The sequence below is a fragment of the Tenebrio molitor genome, chromosome 4 (genome assembly GCF_963966145.1).
Source record: "Tenebrio molitor chromosome 4, icTenMoli1.1, whole genome shotgun sequence".
Lineage (NCBI taxonomy): Eukaryota > Metazoa > Arthropoda > Insecta > Coleoptera > Tenebrionidae > Tenebrio > Tenebrio molitor.
This window is the reverse complement of record NC_091049.1, coordinates 15,199,440-15,221,466: the sequence shown is the minus strand read 5'-3', so window position 1 is coordinate 15,221,466 and position 22,027 is coordinate 15,199,440. Positions and strand designations below refer to the sequence as shown.

General features: G+C 35.6%; 1 pseudogene; it reads left to right on the top strand.

Annotated features, from left to right (window-relative positions):
• The first annotated feature begins 885 nt into the window (after positions 1-885).
• On the top strand, positions 886-20,378 carry LOC138128154 (uncharacterized; annotated as a pseudogene).
• The last annotated feature ends 1,649 nt before the right edge of the window (positions 20,379-22,027 follow it).

Genomic DNA, 22,027 nt, shown 5'->3' with positions numbered 1-22,027 from the left:
GCCTCTACATTAAGACACCGGAACTGAGAGATCAATGTCCAATGCCGATACTGCTTGCACATTGGGAAACATCGGGACTAAGAAATTAATGTCCGAGGCCGACACTGCCTGCACATTGTTTGACTCCAGGTGTATAACGGGGTAAAATTTAAGGGGTCATCGAACGGGAGCTGCGAAAGTGACATGCAAGACCGAGACTGCCTGCATGTTGATTGAGGTGTCCGAGCCGACAGGTGATGACGTAATGTAGTCGATTAGACTCAACTTGAGTAAATGCAGAAGTAAATTGCCGATATTATATCACCGACCCGTGATCGACTGGCGATTGTGTTTATGAATTATATTCTGGAAGTATTAAAATTTTGATTTTGTTCCGATAGGTAAACGAGTTAGAGGCAAGGGTGGCTTCAACGTATTGTTTTTGATAATTTCTTCTAAAAGGTGTTATTACTTCCCACAACTGATTTTTGGTATAATTTGCTTCAAATTGGACATGGTGATTTATTAACCATTCTTGCATTTTTGCTTTTGTGGAACACGACGTGGACAGTTTTTCGAATTGCATTGAATGGTACGGTGCATTATCCATTATCACAACACACTTATATGCTGTTTTGCTAAACCAGGAATTAATTGACTAATAACCCATTTTTGAAATATTTCTCCGTTCATTGTTTTGTGGTAGTCTCTGTCATTACTCGCTGCATCCAGTAAAAGATCACATGCTCCCAAAAAGCCAAACCGACTCCCAGCATGTAAGATTGTAAACCTTTTGCCTTCACTTGTTATTTTGGAGGGATTGCTTTTTATATCTTTTTCATGAACCCATCGACGAATGTTACTTCCATTTCGGTATACCCATGTTTCATCAAGATATACAAAATAGTATCGTGTGTTCAAATGAAATCCTGGGCTGAGTAGGCGTTGGAAAAATCAAACCGTTTGTAACAGTGTAGTCTGAATTTCCCGCCGTTTGACATGAATGACATTTGTTTATGTCATTGACATACGTTTGTGGTTTTTCGAACTTCGTCTTTTGTGGTCTCCCAGTGCTTTCGAGAATTTCAATAGTTTGATTTTCGGTTTTTTTTAAACCCAGCCAAGGTGTGTTTACAATGGTTTTGTTACGAGAACATAAAGTTTTCATGGTGGAAGCCTATTTTCGAAACGGAACAAAAGTTGATGGCAACTGGGAATATTCTGTCAGTGCATGTTTTGAGGAGTTCCAGGAACGATTTCCGATTGTTGCAATTGTGTATGAGCAATTTCGACAAACTCTCCATCTTTGTTTAAATAATTTTCGAGAAAGTGGTACTATTGGACGAAAAGAAGGAAGTGGCCAAGTAAAGAAACGTACTCAGGAAGTAATTGGGAATGTTCAACAAATAATGGAAGATTCACCTAAAACTTCAATTCGGCATTTGTCACAACAGGTTGATCTTTCTGTTGGAACTTGTCAAAAAATTTTAAAAGAAGATCTGCATTTATTTGACTTGCCCCAAAGACTAAACTATTGTCAATGGTTTTTAAACACAATAGCTGATAATGTTTTACAAAAAATATTCTTTACAGATGAAGCATATTTTCATTTGTCAGGCTACGTAAACTCACAAAACATGAGAATGTGGAGTTCACAAAATCCACATTTTTTTACTGAAGCTCCACATTACCCCCAAAAAATTGGAGTTTGGGCTGCTATTAGCCAACGTAGGATTATTGGCCCATATTTTTTCCAAGGTAAATTACTGTAATCATTTGTTACTCATGTTTATTATCTCAAACATATTTGCAGGCAATATCAATGAAGAAAGATATCGTGCTGAAATTTTAACACCGTTTTTAAATTAACTTCATGATGATGATGAACTAATTTATGGGTATTTTCAACAAGATGGCGCAACAGCGCATACAACTGGCGCTACAATAAACTTCTTATCCAATTTCTACGCTGACAGGCTTATTAGTCGAAACACACTCAATAACTGGCCTCCCAGATCTTGTGATCTCACACCCTGCGATTTTTTTTTGTGGACATTTCTGAAAAATTCCATTTTTTGTTCGACACTGTCAGAATTTGAGAATTTTCTCCTGTGTGAACGGATTTTGATGAATTTTACAACTTGTCAAAACGAAACGTCAAGCTAATTTTAAAGATTTTCAGCCATTTGGAGCCTTTGGGGGGGCTCGTCGAACAAAAAAACGTTGTATTCAACTTGTTCTTGTGTAATTTGCGCTTTTTTGGCACTCGTGGACCTTTAAAACTCTCGTTTCACTCGAGTTTTAAATTGGCCCACTCATGCCAAAAAAAGCCCAAATTACACACGAACTCGTTAAATAAATAACTATTATAACACCCCCATAAATGATCTGGCAGAACTTCAAAACAGAATACGGATGAAAATTGATCAAATAAATGAAGATCCAGTGGTTCTTGAGCATGTCATCAGAAATGGAGTTAGAAGGCGGGCTACGCTATGCTTACAACAAGAGGGTGCACATTTTCAGCATTTATTGTGAACGTCTGCAATAAAAACTCATATTTATGTCAAGTTGTGCTTTATTTAGATCTAAACATTTTTCCAGGTAATTAATTTACAAAAAGTTCTCCACTTCCCAAAATTCGTAAAATCTTGCTGAAATAATCTCCAGACGCGTATTTGATGTTTATAATTTCTGACATCGTGGGTTACTATCCAATTTTAAAACGCGACAATTTACATGGTGAACCACTGGAAAGGAAACGCTGTGCAGGTGTAGGTACAGTTTTGGCATTTCAAAGTTTCGTTTCATGGGTACCATCATATGCATTGAGATGAACAACTTTAATAAAATCCCAGACACTGTGCTTGAAAATGCCCTAATTGGAACATCAGATCTGTTTAATCGGAACATAATTGAACATGTTTGTTTTCAGCAAAGGATGTCCTTAGATATTTGCTTCGAGAATTGGAATCGTTTGTTACTCTATTTTTTGTGAACAACATTGCAAAGAACGAACAAAAACAGAAATATTTTTTTGTTTATACATTTTAGGTTAGCTTTCAACATGCTCTAATTACTGAGTTATAACTGTCAATCTACACTTTAAAAAAGCACAACAATTGACGGTTTCCAACGCCTTCCCAGCCCAGGATTTCATTTGAACACTCGATATATTGTATATCAAGAGTTGAAAATGAAGAAATCGAATTTTCAACACGTGGTATACACGATATTTTTCCGACGACCACAAAAAAAACCGCTAATATTCGGCATCCCTTCAAACTTCAAATATTATTCGACAGAGCTGCGGACAAAATAATTATGCCGTTGCGCGGAGATAGACATCGTTAATCATCGGCCCGTGTACAATATAAAAACACACAGCTGTCGGCCAATCAGATTTCTCAAATTTTTCATTGTACACGATTAGGCTGTTCGTTCGTGTTCGTGTTGAAATCGTTTGCAATTTTAAATTTTCACTAAGGAAAAACCGTGTGAAATGTGCCATATTGCATAGTGGTCGTCGGAAAATTATGTTTTCGCTAGAATTTTGATATTGAAGAAATTTCCTTAAAAAACGATTTTCGATGCGACAACGTGTTTTTGTTCGCATATAATTTTTCGACCATTAACTAAACGATATTTGTAACCCATTGACTTTAAAATTTTGTGCAATATAGTTCAGCCTCCTTCAAATTCCAACTTTTCTCTTGCGTCTGTTAATAGTGTATCCAAAGTAAAATATTAATTTTGTGAATTACATTGCCAAATGAGAGATTGAAGGTCTTTCCGAAACACATGATTTAGAAATTTATCAGTTTTAGGTCTTGTACCACAAAAGGAGGATTCTAGGTGCTCAAAATCTTATTTCAATATATCAATTATTGAATTTCTACCGACCTGCAATAAAATATTACTACATCATTTTCATATTAAAAAAGAAATTACCTCAAAAATACGTGACAATCTTTCAAAAATCTGTTCATTAGTAAAGTCTGGTCTGTCTTTCTTGTATTCACCATAAGATCTTTTGATACACGCTTTCTTATCGGCAGAAATTACTTTCGGCATTTTGGATAATTAGAAGTTCAAGGATAAAATGCCAGGGGTTAATTATTATTAATTAACTTAAGGACGGAATTGGCAACAAGGCGAATATTTGAAAACGAAACGTCATCTGCCAGGACCTGATGCCAATCTTACAAAAACATATCTTGGCCTACTGCGTGTTTAAAATAATCGTGAACGGCATATACCTATGGTATCAAGGAGTCAGCGTGATCAGTATTTTTGGTTGCGTACAAAATAAATTCAGAAATAAACCTTTGTGACTTGCCCTGTATATACAAAGTGTCTATAAAAGAACATATATCAAGAGTCCTGTGGCATTATGCGGGTCTATGTTTTTTTTGACCGAACTACGTCGAGTTGTTGAAGCTGACAAACTAGATGTCAAATGACAAATGTCAAGTTATTAATAATTAAATCTTAGCGTCAGTTTGTGAGTTCGGTGTCTTAGTTGTTTTGCTTGTGATTTTCTTCAACAGTCTTTATCAAGAGTAAAACGTTTTTCCGCATAAGTGTGAACTGTGAATACCAAAAACAAGTTAGGAAGTAGCGAAGGTAAGACATTTATTTTCGTATGTTTACAGTAAGTAATAAGCAATCTTTTTAGTAAACCGCAATGGTTTTTTGACGCTAGAGCAAAATACCTTCATTGTGATGTCGTATTACCGAAATGGTACCGTGCAGAATGGAGAGTGGGTTTATTCTATAGACGCTTGCAAGGAACAATTTTTCGCAAAATTTCCAAATGACAACATCGATTGTGGATAGATTTGTGGCAACTGTTGAAAAAGGTAAAAGTGTAGGAAGAGCGCCAGTGAATGAAGAAATTGTTGAAGATTTACTCCAACGAATGGAACAAAAGCTCAAAAAAAATCCCTCAGGAAGTTATCACTTCAGGTTGATGTACCGTTAGAAAAACCTGAACTTCTATTCACACAAAATCACAACACTTCAAGAACTTCGACCAGGTGGTTCTCAGAGCGCTTAGAATACTGCAATTGGTTTTTGAATAATTTGAATGATGACAGGTTCCTAATAATGAATTTGAATTAAACAATTTAATTTTTTAACTTTGCTTGCAGATTATTATTAGACATCAGTTTTTTTTTTTTTGACGAAGCACAAAACTATAGAATATGGAGTTCAGAAAATACACATGCATTTGTAGAAACCCAATTGCATCCTCTAAAGGTTGGAGTATGGATTGCTGCTTCACGAAGGCGTTTAATTGCTTTTATTGTAAAAATCAAAGAACCTGTCATTAATGAAGTTACATAACCTCTGTTTTTCTATTTGGTACCACAATATGCTACAAAGCGGCAAAAATCAAATATATTCGAGTTCCACAGGACTCTTGATATATGTTCTTTTATAGACACTCTGTACCTATATGCCGTTCACGATTATTTTAAACACGCAGGAGGCCGCGATATTTTTTTGTTAGATTGGCGTCAGGTCCTGTCATATGACGTTTCGTTTTTAAATATTCGCATTGTTGTCAATTCCGTCATTAATTTAGTTAATAAGAATTTACCCAGAACTGCCCTGCAAATATGTATGTTTCATTTCAATTACAATTTTACGATTATTGTTCCTAATGCGTTCAATTATTTAAAAAATGTAACAACTTGGGAGCAGTGTTCGGTTGAATTATAACCTAAAATAGATTTATTAAGACAAATCACAATACTGCCAACTAAAATGTCAGATTTTCATAGAGAGTCCGAATTTGAAATAATCGTGAATGGTTTATATGTATTATTTGTTCGCAACAGCAACCAGCAATACAATCGGCGGCCATCTTGGTAAGGGCAAAAATGTACAGGTGGGAGTCAAAGCGGTGTATCTTAGGGCGCGTACAGACTACGCGAACCGAGCATGTAACGTAACATGTAATGTAATGCTCGTCGCAAAATTGGTGCCACGAACAGCCGACGAACCGAGCGCGCAACGAACAGCTTCTATACTCCGTTCACTGATAGATCGCACGCCTTTTCACAGACACAGAGACGAGTGTCTATGCTGCAAAAAGTCGAATAGCGCACATAACATTTGTTTATCATTAATACATACTCGAAGAATAAATAATTCAACTTCATTCAGATTCACAGCTGTAATTCTGTTAACAAAATCATAGGCGTAGAAAAACTACTGGCGGGATGAAGAGTGCACGTTTCTCAGGTCCTCTCGGGCTGTTGATGTTGCTATGGAAACTTTAAAAAACGCGCGTTTTTGAAAGTTGGATTTATACACACTGAGGCGTGCTTTAATTAAGTAAAATAGGTTACCAATAAAAAAAAATATAACCATCACGGGTGCTGTGCCCGTATTTCGGCGATGGTCAGAATAAAATGGATGCCCGTTTTGGGGCCGATTTCTAATGTTACCTGAAAAGGTAGGAGGTTACAAGGAAGGGATTCGTTGCTAAAGTGTTCGTTCAAAATAAAATTTTCATTCTCCCGCGAACGTACAAGTAGTATCTTTTTTCGAGATTTTAGGTCCTATCATTGTCAATAATTTGTCAAAGTCTGTAGGAGACATTCTTGTAAAATTTTTATAATGTCCACTGACATGTTGAAATTTTAAATCTTGCATAAGTTCATTACCGACGCGTTTTCTATAGAGTTCGGTTCGCCACCAACGTCGCCGCTTCTTCTCTTTTTTAATCATATTGCACCCATCGTAAAATTAAAAAAAAAGGCAAAGCCATAACTGCACATCTTCGGAGAAAGTAGGTAGAATGTTGGTTGTTTTTTAGTTTTGGTACCGAAAATAGACTCCGTGTCATAAAAAAAAACGAATTATAGTTTAAAAAAATTAAATTATAATCGAAGGTAAAATAATAATTTTTATCAGATTTAACAAATTAGGTCGCGTTATTTTTGGCAAGATTAATTCCAGAATTCAAACTTTAACGTTAATTATTTATTTTTAATACTTACAGTTATTAAAAACAAAATTATTAGAAACAATTTGGGAATCTGACAGGCGTAACATGCAATTTTATTCGTTTTTGACAGAAGACAGACTAGGAAGACGATTTATCCGCGATAAACAATTTTGATTGGATGAAAGCAAGCGCTGAACACGCACGTTTGATGTATGTGGGAATTAATCTGTAGTAATATAACAATAATTGACTTAAACATCCGATTGATTTGCGAAGCTGATGGCATGCTCCATCTCGACTTATGCATTTTTACAACAAATTGACACAATTCGCATTATTTTAGAAAATGTGAAACTTATTTATTAGTTACTGTAAAGAGTTGCTTTCAAAAATAATAACCTATTTGTTTTGTTCAGCATAAATGAAATGCATAAAAGACTACAGTGTTTCATTTGACAATCAAGACCGTTTAAATAAGGGACAAAAACTAATGGTAACTGAAATTGTTGGAGATTAGATTTATGAGTTTATGACTGTGGTCAGCTCCCTTTGTCGAGATGCGTTTGTGAATGGCACTTTGTGTTCGTCAGAAAACCGACAGTGAGCGGAGCACTGCGAACCGTTCGTGGCGCGCATGCGCTCTCGAGGTTCACAGCTTCGCCGTCCAAATCAGACGAACGCTTCCTTGTAATTTATTTAAAGAGTGTAGTAAGTTATGGTATGTATTTAATAAAATGTATGGATCACCATATTTGTAAGACAGCCTAACAAATTAATGAGTAAATGTTATAATCAACAGCAACTTCGCTCCTACCTTTTCAGGTAAAATTAGAAATCGGCCCCAAAATGGGCATTCAGTTATTCTGATGGACAAGCACCCGTGATGCTTAATAATATTTTTGCATCATCGGAACTACATATTAATAAATAGATAAAAAAAAATTTTAATAGATAAAATTTTCTTTTTAATTTATTAAATTGTTTGATTTTCCAAAGAAGGCATTTTTTACATTTTTCATACTAGTTTATGGCCCATTGCTCTGCACCCGATGCCGAATCTAAACAATAATTTCTTCTGTGATTACTTACCGTCTTTTGATAAATAAACATGTTCATAAAATCGGTAAACACGTGAAAATGACCGGTGGTGCAAAAACGTTTTCTACTGACAAATTGTCATTACAAAAGTTTACCTGTAAAATGGTAAAGAAAAAAAAAATTTCTTCATTTTCTTCATTGTTGTAGCCACGGTGCGATCAATTAAAAAATAAATCGAGTCGGCGTGTTACCTATGCTATAGCATAGGCTCCAAAGCAAACTCGATTTATTTTTTAAATGATCGCTCGGTACTTTTAATTCGTTAAACAAACTTCTGAACTAACAATATTTGCGTTAATACTTACCTGCCTTAAATTGAGATTGCACATCGAAAACGCGTATTCTTTTTGGAGATTTTTGGGTCCTATTTTGGTTAGTAAATTCTCACCGTCTGTGGAAGACATTCTATTAAAAATTTTATGCTGTCCGCTAATATGTTGGAACTTTAAATCTTTATAAAGTTCGTCGAGCCTTTTTCTCTTTTTTCATCAGATTCCACATAATTCTTACTGCATCACTACACAGAATTAAAGCTAACGGTTTTCGTTATCACTCTTATCACATACAGGTCGCTAAAAAGTATCGATACAGCTAAATATTTTCAAAACGGTTTAGCAGAGCGCGTTGAAATTTGGCACACAGCTAGAAGTGTTTAAATTCTATAGGCTGATATTTTTTCAATTTTATAACATCTTTTATTTTGAAGATACAAAGCCAACTTGATTTTTTTAAATCGCACGAGAGGTCAAATTTAACACCGTTAAAAAGAATATTTTTTTGTGAATCCAGTGATGTAGCACATGCATATCTCAATTTACTAGAAACTTTATAAAAAAAATTAATAAAATTTGACCTTTGGAATGTTTTTTTAGCCATTGTTAATTCTTTGCCGCCTGCACTTTGGCCAAAAAATTAATAAAAGTAAATAATAAGTGTAGAAGTAAGACATTTAACTGAAACAGATACATAAAAGATAAAAAGTTTAAACCCGAAATACATAATTTTTAAGCAAAAAAAATTTTCAAAATGGCGGCGATGTGAGCATGTGTTACATCACTGAATTCACAAAAAATACTCTTTTCAAAAATATTACATTTAAGTCCCGCGTGCTATTTAAAAAAAAAACAAGTTAGCCTTGCATCTTTAAAATAAATGACGTTAAAAAATTAAAAAAACTATCAAATGATAAAACTTAAACACTTCTAGCTGTGTGCCAAATTTCAATGAGCTCTGCTAAACCGTTCTGAAAATATTTAGCTGAATCCATACTTTTTAGCGACCTGTATAATGTAGCTGTAATGACACGCAACCTCGGAACTATCGAACTGAACTGAGACGACTATAAAAAAAATCACTTAAAAACATAACGCACTGAAATATACAAAACTTTCCATCCCGCCAGTAGTTATCCTATGCCTATGATGTTGTTACAGCTGTGACTCTATTTGAAGTTTTAGTACAGGTATTTTCAATAATTGTTATAAACTGTTGTTGGAATTATTTATTCTTCGAGTATTAATGATATAGCAAATGTTATAAAGTGTAGACACTCGTCTCTGTGTCTGTAAAAAAGTGTGCAATCTATCATCAGTGGACAGAGTATAGCTGTTCGTTGCGTGCTCGGTTCGTCGGCTGTTCGTGGCATCAATTTTGCGACGAGCATTACATTACATGTTACATTACATGCTCGGTTCGCGTAGTCTGTACGGGCCCTTACGCTCCGTCTATTCTATTTCCCACGTCACTGGGTTTAACTTAGGACAAGCGTGTACACTTTTAACTGCACATTCTTCCCTCTGTGTGTGTGGCCGCCTTTAAACTTGAAAGCAAAATTCTTGTCCCTCAATCAAACTCAAAATTTAAGTCTTTACTGGACTCGAAATGACCGTCAAAATTAATTTCCACGACGGTGACGTTCACGTTCGCTGTTCGTATTTCAATCGTCAAAATTTGCAATTATTTAGTCTACGTATTATTTACGGTCAGCGGGAAAAGTGCTAGTGTATAGTCCTACAGAAACTCTAGTGGAATTCGACTTTGGTTGTAAATTTAACAACAACAACCGAAGAATAATATTTTATCATCAAGTAATAACCTTTGTCATAAATACAGCTACCACTACCTGTAACATCCCTGCCTGAAGGTAACGTTGCGAACTCCAAACTGACGAACCTCATTCATTAGTAGGATTATTGCTGCAGCATAAAATTCTATTCTTCAAGTGACACACATAAATTCTATTCTTCAAGTGACACACATAAATTTACAACCAAAGTCGAATTCCACTAGAGTTTCTGTAGGACTATACTGTTAAGCTCGATTTATGGATTGACGTCCGTACGTATGAAGCAAGCGTTGACGGTACCGCTGACGTTGACATGCCGTAGTCGACTACGCAATTCGCATTCAGTACGCAATCGCAAAAGAAAAAGTCAAAAAATCAGTGATGGCCGACCAAAACACAAATTTATTATTAGGAGCTAATGGGTGTTTATTTAATATTCTGGTAGCATCACCTATGGAAATCTTTTATTTTGAAAAACAGATGTCGCAGCGTTAAAATATGACCATGGCCAACTGTATCAAAACGCTAAAGCTTCGGTTTCCTACAAAACGGTACCGTACAATAGCGGCCGTAATTTGACGGTGGAGTAAAGAACGGCCAAATACGGCCGCTTTAACGGTGAATTTTATTGTAAAGTAAGGACGACCACGGTAGCGCACGGTACAGTAAAATACGGCCGCTCTCCAGTGAACATCAATATACAGTGAAAAGTGAAAATTGTGGTGTTTTTCAAGATGGATGATTTAGATCTGGCTATCCTAGTTTGTCTCGAGGACGAAGAATCATGCGAGGAAGAAACTCGAGCACAAGAATGTGATATTTATAAGAAGCGAGAGACGGAGGGTGCCTACGAAATTCTGAATGTCCGTCATCTGGTACCAAATGATACCAAATTCAAAGAATATTTCCGTTTATCACCAGAATTATTCCATTACGTTTTGAACTTCATAAAGGAAGATATTGCTTTAAAACCAAGCAATCGAATAAAAAAGCCGATTTCTCCAGAACAAAAACTCTGTATTTTTCTGAGGTAAGAACTAATAACAAAATTATTATGTTTCTACGAAATTGCAATGTCTAAACTATTTACGTTAATTAATAGTAATTTTAAAAAATAATAATAATCTTTTATTAACGGGGACCCCCTTTACATCAATTAGTTATAAACAACTAAATAATAAGAATTAAGTATGTTAAGAAATTAATAATACAATTCATTGAAAAAAAAAAACAAACATTTAACAAAGAAAATCAGAAAATAATTAGGATCAAATTAGCATTAATTGCTTTCTTCAGTGGACGTGGATGGTCCAGGAGAGGGTAAATAATTATTTTGACTATAAAATGCTAATTCTGCATTACCAATCAAATTCCCAATTTCTAACCTAAGCCTAACCTGCTCTTGGAGAGGTAGTTTTTTTACAAGCTTTGCCATTGACGCGAAATATAAATCTGTCTCGTCTTGGGGTTCTGGCACACGTTGGGATCTACGAGCAATGTCTTGCAGCAACTGGAGTCGAGCCTCGGCTGTGGAACTTAATTTCCGTTTTTTAGCCGAACGTAACGTGGCCATTTGGGGAGTGGTGCTGGGCAATGCTGGTAGTGTTGATTATTTCTGACGAACATTCTCGCGGGTAGACGTCCTGGGAGAAACTATCCTCATCTTCATGTCTTGTCGAAGTTTCTTCAACAGGACTTGTTTGCGACATATTTTGGCTGCCGATCTGGCTCATGTCTTCGTGCAAATCTTGACGCGGTCCTTCATCACGTGGAATATTACTTACAGTACTAAAAATAATTACTTTAATGCATGGCTGTATGTTGTAAGTCATAAACATAGGTAAAGTCCTCGTCTAGAAATAGTCAATTCTGACTTAAATTGAAATCATGTTACAATAGGACAGCAAACCGTCTTATAACTACCATAATACCCTCTAAGTTTATTGCCCCTTTGTTGTGCAGTGCCGACTCAAGGAAGAGCAAACATCAGGTAAAGGAACAGCCCCTATTTATTTATGGAATTATTTATGGTAGTTATAAGACGATTTTCTCTCCTATTATAAAATGATTTACAATTTAAGTCAAAATTGACTATTTTTCGACGAGGACTTTACATTCGTTTTCCACTTGGGCAGCTATCTAAAAAGGACAATAATTCTGATCATTTTTTGGCAGCTACGCCTGCTGACCCAGTACCAGGTTTCCCTCGCTTGCGAATGTAGTAGTCCCTGATATAAGCCCAACGTTTACTGCAATCAGTAAGTATCTAAAATTACAAAAAATTATTAATTTCAGTAGTCATTTCATAATATGTGTTTTTATTGGGTGCAACGGAACTGCGTACAAAACTCATTATTAGATCTTTAATCCAACACTCGAACTGCGCTCAAGAAATTTACTATAGGTACCTGAACTGACCTTTATAAACACCTAAACTGCGCCCAGTATCCAAAGGGATTCAAAAGATGGTCAAGTAACCATTGTAACCATTGATAAAAACACGAAAATGTTGTTGGGGCGGCTTGTCCAATTTGGTTTATGATGCTGCTTCCAATAATTCCGCCGACAAGTACGAGTACCTACTTTCGGTACGTAGAATTCTCAAACAATTGGTTAAATCCCATCACTGGACGTCTATTTGTCGCCATCCTGTGGCAAAACCCACAGGAGGCAACGTGGAACGAAGCAACCCTTTTAATGACCTGACTACCTGTTCCTAATCTATACGCAGTTCGAGTGCTTCCTTTTAATTTTATCCTTCATTTAACTTAAAAGCAACTGTTTTTTCTAGGTTTCTGGCTACCGGCGAATCCTTTAGATCATTGGCATTTCAATTTCGGATATGTCATTCGTGGATTGGAGTTATAGTACGACAGGTGGCAAATAGCATGGTCACAAAAATGCTTAATGTCGTCATACCCCCACCATCAATGGATAATTTCCGGAAAATTTCCCAAAAATATTTATCCAGCTGGAATTTTCCTAATTGTGTAGGAGCGATAGACGGCAAGCATATACGAATAAAATCACCCAAAAACAGTGGTTCCCTGTACTTCAGCTACAAGGAATTTTATTCTATTGTCATGCTTGCAATCGTCGATGCAGATTTAAAATTTGCTGCTATTGACGTTGGATCATACGGTCGGGAAGAAGATGCAGGGATAGATCTCAAAAGCAATTTTGGAACAAAAATTATGAACAACGAATTTAACATCCCTCCTCCACAAGCACTTCCGCAAACAAATACTGTTCTTCCACATGTCATCCTTGGAGACGAAGCATTTGCTTTACATGAAAATTTTATGGAACCCTTTCCAAGGAGACAATCGATAAATGATCAGTCTAAAGCTGTATACAATTACCGTCTATCTCGAGCAAGGCGTACAACAGAAAACAGCTTCGGCATCTTATGCGCATATTTTCCCATTTTTTTTCAATCGATTGCTGTTGCTCCCGAAACAACAGATAAATTAATTACATGTGCTTGCATTTTGCACAATATCTTACGTGAAGCCAAGGTGCTGGCTCCATGTCAAGCTGCTTTGGATGAGCCTATGCCTCTACCAACGCAAAATTTAATTGATCTTGTTGAAAATAATGCACGTGCTCGACACACACCGCTTGACATTCGCGATCAATTTAAACTTTATTTCAACGGACCCGGCGCTATTGAATGGCAAAATCGTTACTTTAGAGAACATTGAAATAGAATGTACAATACTTCTTTGTAATTATAAAATAATAAATAATTCTTACCTGTTTTATGTAAAATTGCACCAACTTCATACCATAATTTCTGCTTCAGTTGCATTTTCCTGTAATCCGCCGATTTTACATTATAAAGAGCTTCATGATTCCTCACAAAATCAATTACAATTTCATCTTGTTCACTGGACCAATTATTTTGTTGAGTCATTTTGAAATGCTAAACCGTATAATTCTACACTGGAGCACCGCACAAACACTAAAATTTCTACACCGCACCCAGACCGCACCGGACAAAAACGTGCTAGCAATATCCCACCGTTGTAGAGCGGCCGCTTCTGAGAATCCGGTGGAGAATTTCCAGGTAGCGGCAGCCCCTAACGCTCTGGAGGAAACCACTGGCATTTACAAGCACGTGTACGTTTTTTTGTGACGTCATTTGCCGTCAAATTACGGCCGCTATTGAGGCCTATTCTGTAACTTTTATGTTAAAATTGACAGGGATGTTAAAAGTTTAATTATAACAGAAATGTTAAAATTTTAACATGGATGTGTATTCTGTAAGGTAATTTTTAAAGCAACTGTTATAGTTAATTTTTTTAACACGCATGTTAACACTGACAATGTTGTCATATCATACAAATACGTTTTTCCTTTACTATCTCATATCATATCATACTTAGTATCTCTCCTTGTTCTGATATTTAATTTTGACGTCTGTCATCATATTTTTCATTTTCATCATTAAAAGATTCAGAAAATGAGCCTGCGTTCAAGACTACGCATTACAACACGGCAACTAGAAGCTCTTGTTGTCTTCTTGGAAAACAATAAGGAGAATTTGGCGGAAAACAGAAAGCTGTTACAAAATTAAGCTGGGATAGTAGAAAGCAAATGAATAAATTTCAAAACAATATTAAATAATGATCTTGAAGGTCCAAAGCGCTCAGTAGAAGATTGGAAACGTGTATTTTACTACTTATTCGTCTTGAAGAATTATACAGACAAAATAGTATCAACAAAAATATGCTTTTAAGGTCTTTGGAGATCTAAAAACAAATACCAGAAGAAGAAATGCTGGTGGGTCAGTCAAGGAGAAACCTCTGACTGATATCGACGAACCAATTTTAAACATGCGACATACGTAGTATTGTTGTAATTGACGATGCATCAAACGTTTCTGAACCTGGACTTAACATAGGCGGAGATATAATTAAACTTGTGGGAGACATAGAAGCAGAAGGAAGTGATAATGAAGATGTTCAAACATATTATTAAATTATCTAAATAACAGAACCAGAGCCAATAACAATGGATGCACCTAATATGACACAACAGGTACCAGAGAGACAAAGAAAACGGAAATTGCCTCAAGTGTCGCTGCAAGACAATTTTAATCCAGTTGGTCTTATAAAAAGCCAAGAAACATTGGCTTCATCCACGAAGAGTTTAGCTGAAGCCATCAGTGACTTGGTCGAAGCTATAAAATATGCCGCCGACAAATTGTAAATCAATGTTAACTCATTTTTCATCGTATACCTATTAATAATATTTATTTGTTTTTTCTTCTTTTCAATTAAACCATGTATCTGTAAACGCATCTCTTTTCCTTTGTCCTTGAAGAAAAAATTATTTTGAGCATTATTTATCAATTTATCATAATTGTTTGCAAAGTTATAATTTGCACCATTTTCTTGTTCATTTATGTGAGGATAAGGCCAAGGAACTCGAAAATGTTGACACATGTTATGAAGCACTCCGCAACTGTAAATTATTTTGGCTGCTTAATGTATGTATCAACCTAATATAAAAAGTAATGTAAAGTTTTGTCTTTCAGAGACATCTAAATCTTTCTTTTAGTCGACCAGATAATAATTTATAACAAGATGTTAAATTTTAAAGGCACATAAGGAGAAGTGGTTAAAATTTTAATAGTAACAGGACATATTAACAGGGTCGATTAATTTTTTAACATAACATCGTTTTACAGAATACGATTTGAGATTTTAATGGCTGTTATTTTATAACATGATGTTTAAAATTAACATATTACTTGCAGAATAGGCCTCATTGTACGGTACCGTTTTGTAGGAAACCGAAGCTTAAGCGCTTATTATGGCCGTCCCACTCGCTGATTTCTCCGTAAGAAAAATTGTTCCTGACATTTAAACAAATCGTACGTACACTAGAGACTTCAAGTGACGATTATTTGAATTAAAAGACAACGGATGACAGAAACGTCTTTTTTTTTCTGTAATTGGTTATGTCCTATTCTTGGTTATGTCCATGTTAAATATTTATAAGTAAATAAATTAACTGCAAGTGTTAATTGCATGCAGTAATAGGTAAGGTGTTGTGTCAATAGCTTAAAAACCATTAAAAAAACCGAACTTCAATTGCTTCAAAATATCAGACATAACCTCAAATTGTTTTAATTTGAATTTAGTATTTTTCTGAATACATTGTGTTGTTGGATAATGTGACTCGTGTCAGCATTAGAATAAGTGAGCACATCAAAAAGATTGTCACCTATGAAAAAAATTCAACAAGACAATGGTACCTAAATTTCCTAGAATGGAACAAAATTTTCATGGTTGCAGCGGATAACCCAAATGGACTTAATAAATACAAAGATTCGCCGACCCAGCTAGCAAATAAGTTACCAGGAGCCAACAAGTCGTTTACCAAAAAAAAACATTCAGTTTAAAGGAAAATGCATATGGGAGGAACACACAGGATGAGATCCTAAATTTGTAATAAAAGCTTTAAAAATGTATGGACACGTTTATTTAAATGTACACTTTTCTATGAAAATAAAAAGATTTTTCAGTATTAAAATGGTGTTTGGAAATAGCGACCTACGGTTATAACGACCGAATTTCACCGGTCCCTTCCACGTCGTTATAAACGATATATACTGTATAATAATAATAATAATACCAAATCTGAAACCATTGGTGAAAGACCTTGCACAGCCAACAAAATGTTCTGCTAGGTTATCCACGGGTTATCAACTAGATACACAATTGCTGCTGGGTACTTTTTCCATTCAACATTCCTACCAACGGCACAATTTTCACAGATTATGGTTTCATTGTTCTTTAGCTTGTTACTGACAATCAAATGTGCATCAAATGTAGCTCAATTTAAAAATCTTTGCAGCGGAACGTTAAAAAATCATATTGACCTTTTTTTCCACTATTTCTAAGTTTTGATTAGGTACTAGGTACTAGGTCCATTCAGTTCAGAATTCAAAGATAAAATAATTGGTTGAATGGCAAGACTAAAAATCATAGGACCACAAGGATCTCCTTGTTGAGCTCCAACAGAAGAAGAAATTAAATGATCACCAAAAAATGAAGTTGAAGGATTCCTATAGCATTGATAAAGATAAGGGTAAAGAAGTGGGGTATGACATTGGACTTCTTTTAGAATACAATCTCGTTCGACTGAGTTAAATGCGTTTTTGAAATCTAATTTAAGAACAACTTTGCTACGGTTTAGGTCGTTATTCACAAAGGTACGTGTAGTATGAATTGCTGCTTCGCATCCTAGCTTAGTTGCCACTCCAAGTTGGTGTGGAGATAAATACGAATTTACAATATTACGACTTTGAAAACAAGCAAGCTTTGAAGTCAATCTTCGTAAACAGTTTCCTATAGCGATCGGTCTAATTCCTCCATCTTTCTTATGAAGGGCGCATAAAGACGCACCATATAATAAATGACAAATTTCTGAAGGAAGTTGGCCAGACAATAAAAAACTGCACAATTTTGTTAAAGCTCTTACTGCCCGCTGACCTGCTTCGCCCGCTGATAAAGATATAATATCTTTTAAATATTGTGGTCTCATGCCATCTAAACCTGGTGAAGAACCGGCAGGAAAGGAATTGATAGCTTCTCGAAAGTTTTGCTCATTAACTATTAAAGAAAAGTCTCCCGTTTTGAAAGCGTCTGGAAAAAAAAGTTCGCAAGATGGTGAAGGATGCTTTTTTTTTTAATTCTTCAGCAACATCTTCATTGAATGAAGCTAATGAGTCATCCGAGGACAATAATTTAACAGCTCCTTTGATATCAAAATCGGCTACTTTTGTTTCCACTTTCTTAGCTAGTGATAAATGTGTTCGTCTCTTAGAAGATGTTCGTATTTGAGGTACTTCAAAATTAGAAAGATTTTCTTTTATATGCTTATTCAATGATTGATCAGATTTCTCGTCTACATTGAAAGCTCTATAAGAGAATAGCAAAAGATCCTCAAATGAAGAGATTGATTTGGTCGAAAGACAATTATTAATAATTGAACTTAATTTATCAGCAGCTAAATGTCTACAAGCTTTAGGCAATCTTCTAATAGTTGGTAGCTGCTGTTTTAAATTAATAAGCAATTTTGTGATAGAAACCGTTGAAGAGAAATTAGAAGAAGTTGGTAGGTTACTATTTGTATGATACTTATCTACGTGAATTTTCAATCTGGTATTATCCTTAAAAGATTTTCCAGGACACAAATTACAATTTAATCTTTGTTGTCCACTAGAATGATTATCTTGAGATCCGAAATGCTTCTCATAATCCGTGCAATTAAATGAAGTGTTATTAATTTCTTCAGTTTTCCTTCTTGTTTTATTAATTTCTGAAGAAAATGATTTTGACGAAAACGATTGGCTCATTAGTCCATGAATCCTTGATCTATGAATTTTAAGGCCCTTTTCCTTTTTGAAATCTCTGTTGCAGTCTTCACATCGAGAAACTAATTTTTCTCCAGAAATTTTATGACACTTTTTGACGTTTCCGAATTTATGTTCAAGATTAGCGTTCGAAGGACCTGCATCAGTTAAATCTTGATCACTTATTTTCCAATCTGTTGTTCGTAGACGAAATCTTGTGTCTTGAGGATATTTAAACTCAAGATAACTATTACTTTCTTCAAGAGAATTATCAAATGATGTTGACAGACGCATGGCACTCTAGTCTAAAAAATGTTTTTTTTTACATTACAATCATTTGGGGATTGATAAATGTCAATACCGTGCTCGACAATGTATTTATTGGCCCAATATAAATAATGACATAAAAAACTTGGTGTTAAATCGTGAAATTTGTCTCAAATTCAGAAATTCAAATATTAAAGAACCATTAATACCAAGCGAATTAACAGAACACCCGTGGGAAACAGTAAGAACAGATCTATTTCAGTATAAAAATAAAAATTATCTTATGGTAGTAGATTATTATTCTAAATTTATTGAAGTAGAACCACTATCACGAATAACTAGCCAGAATACTATTCAAATCTTAAAATCAATTTTTGCACGTCACGGAATACCTAAAAAAAATCAGATCAGACAATGGAACTCAATATACGTCGGAATTATTTCAACAATTTTGTAAATACTGGGGAATACAACATATCACTTCCAGTCTATTGTATTCACAGTCAAATGGTATGGTCGAAAGACATATCCAGGTAATGAAAAAAAATCTGAAAAAAGCGGAATTGGACGATAAAGATATAAATTTGTGTCTTCTAGAATTACGTAACACACCAATCGATCAAAATATTAAATCACCAGCAGAACTTTTAATGTCTCGCAAATTAAATGGCTTATTACCAAATTTCGATAGCCAAGTTCCTGACATGGACACCATTAACCATTTTAAACAAAAACAACTTAAACAAAAATATTTTTATGATAAAAGAACAGTAAACCGAAACGAGTTCAAAGTAGGAGATAATGTTAGAGTAAAGTTACACAATAAAACATTTGAACCCGGAAAAATCCTTGAAGTTTTAAATAATAAACATCATCACTCAATGTAGAGATATGATTGTTTCGTTGAGGATAATAGTAGAACAATCGATGGAGTATCAATCTCCCCTATACCTTCTCTTTGTAGACTATGAAAGGGCCTTCGATTCCATAGACCGAAAATGTATGTGGGCAGCACTTACGAATAAAGGCCTTCCCCAGAAGTTTGTCAATCTTATTAAAGAGGGATATAATGGCTACAAATGTAGGATATTGCATGAGGGTACACTATCCGAAGAGTTCGAGACCAGTACAGGGGTCCGCCAGGGCTGCATCCTTTCGCCACTTTTGTTTTTAGTGGTTATTGACGAAGTCCTAAAAACAACAGTCCAAGATAAGAAAAGGGGATTAATGTGGACCTTTGAGGAGAACCTAGAAGATCTCGATTTTGCCGACGACATATGCCTACTCTCCCAGAATGGGAAACAACTACAAGAAAAAATTGATCACCTAAGTAGAACGTCTGAAAAAGCGGGTCTAAAAATTAATAAAATCAAGACGAAGATCATGCGCTTGAACACAAAGGCAGCAACAAGTATAGAAGTAGGCTCTGAAATCATAGAAGAGGTGGAGGATTTCACATATCTTGGAAGTATAATATCAGGGGAGGAAGGAGTCCTGAAGGATGTAACTTCACGTGTTTCAAAAGCACGTAGTGTATTTGTAAGACTAAGCAAAATTTGGCGATCCAGCAGTACTACTACAGAAACAAAGCTCAAAATTTTCTCGTCAATGGTGAAACCTGTTCTATTATATGGATGTGAGTCCTGGACAGTGACAGAAGGCATAAGACATAAACTCCAAGTATTCATAAACAGATGCTTAAGAACTGTATTGAAAATTTGGTGGCCCCGCACTATAACCAATGAAGAATTATGGATGAAGACCGGACAAGTAGAAATAGCACACGAAATTAGGAAAAGGAAATTGGGATGGATGGGGCACACGTTAAGAAAAGACGACAAAGAGATATGTAAAAGAGCACTCTACTGGAACCCAATAGGGAGAAGGAAGATCGGACGACCAAAAGAAACTTGGAAGAGATCCACGCTGAGGGAGACCAATAAATCTGTGGCAGAGATGGGGTATATTGCGAGAGACAGAAACGAATGGAGAAAATTTGTTTCTTCCCTATGTCCCAGCCGGGAATAAAGGGCTTAATAATATCACTCAAGGACATATCGAATCCAGCTACTAAATGGAGCTATTTTAACACGGAACAAATATTTTGTTATCAAAGATGGGAAAGGAGAAGGCTGTACTCGTAAAATAAAATAAGAATTAAAGTTATAAGTAATTGATTTGTGTTTATCATATAAGTCTTATTGTTAAAATATATACTGTAGTTGTTAGTTGTGTATTGTATATCATGTTGCATAACTCTGTATTGTATTATACGTTAATAAACCAGTTTGAAATCAGAACTCAACCAATTAACATGATACACATAGGACTAAAAAACATAATTTCAATGTTAAAAATCTCCAACAACCGCATATGCATTTACCTAAGCAGCAAACAACTAGTCGATGATTTCGTAACCGAGTTCCCAGAAATTTCAATAGCAGGAACATGAACGAAAGTCCGAAAACTAATATCTCCAGCCAAAAGGATAATATCAAATGTATGCAGCTCGATGCCTCATCACATAATAGAACAAGCATTCAAACAAACAGGACTCAAACTAGTGTCACAAATCACAACCCTAAGAGCAGGCATAGCAGGGGAAGAAAGAGTTTCAGAAGGCAAGTTTACGTTGCCCCTCAACCAGAAGAAGCAGAGAATCTACCTACGACCATTGTCATCTCCTATGAAGATACAACCTATAGAGTATTCACAACATATGACGAGATGGTCTGCTTCCTATGCAAGAAAACAGAACATATTGAGGCAAAATGCCCCAACCCAACAGAAAATGCAATGCAACAAGAAGACCTACCCGACACCAGCGACGCAGAAGTCATACCTCAAGAAAAAGCACAAGCCGAGAACCTCAAAAAAGACAATCAAGGAAAACCCCCAAACAAACGAAAAGCCAAAAACACAGAAAGCACCATCTCCAAACTAACCGACCCGATAAGTATTGAAACAAACACCGAAAACCTACACGATCCAGGAAAAAACGCCGAAAAACAAAAGAGTGGAAAGATCACAATCAGCCGAAAACCTACACCGACAACCATCCTCAACAGAATCGCTAACTTCACTGCCAGACAACACAAAGGAAGGCGCGTATCAACAAATCGAAAGAATAATTAAGGAAGATCCAACAACACTTCCACTCACCCACGAAAACTTTATTAGTTTCGTAGAATCAACATATGGCAACAGCAACCCAGAAGCCGAACTCCAGCGATTCACAGATGATACTGAAGGCGTTATACAAATGATTATGACAATCCACGCAGCTATT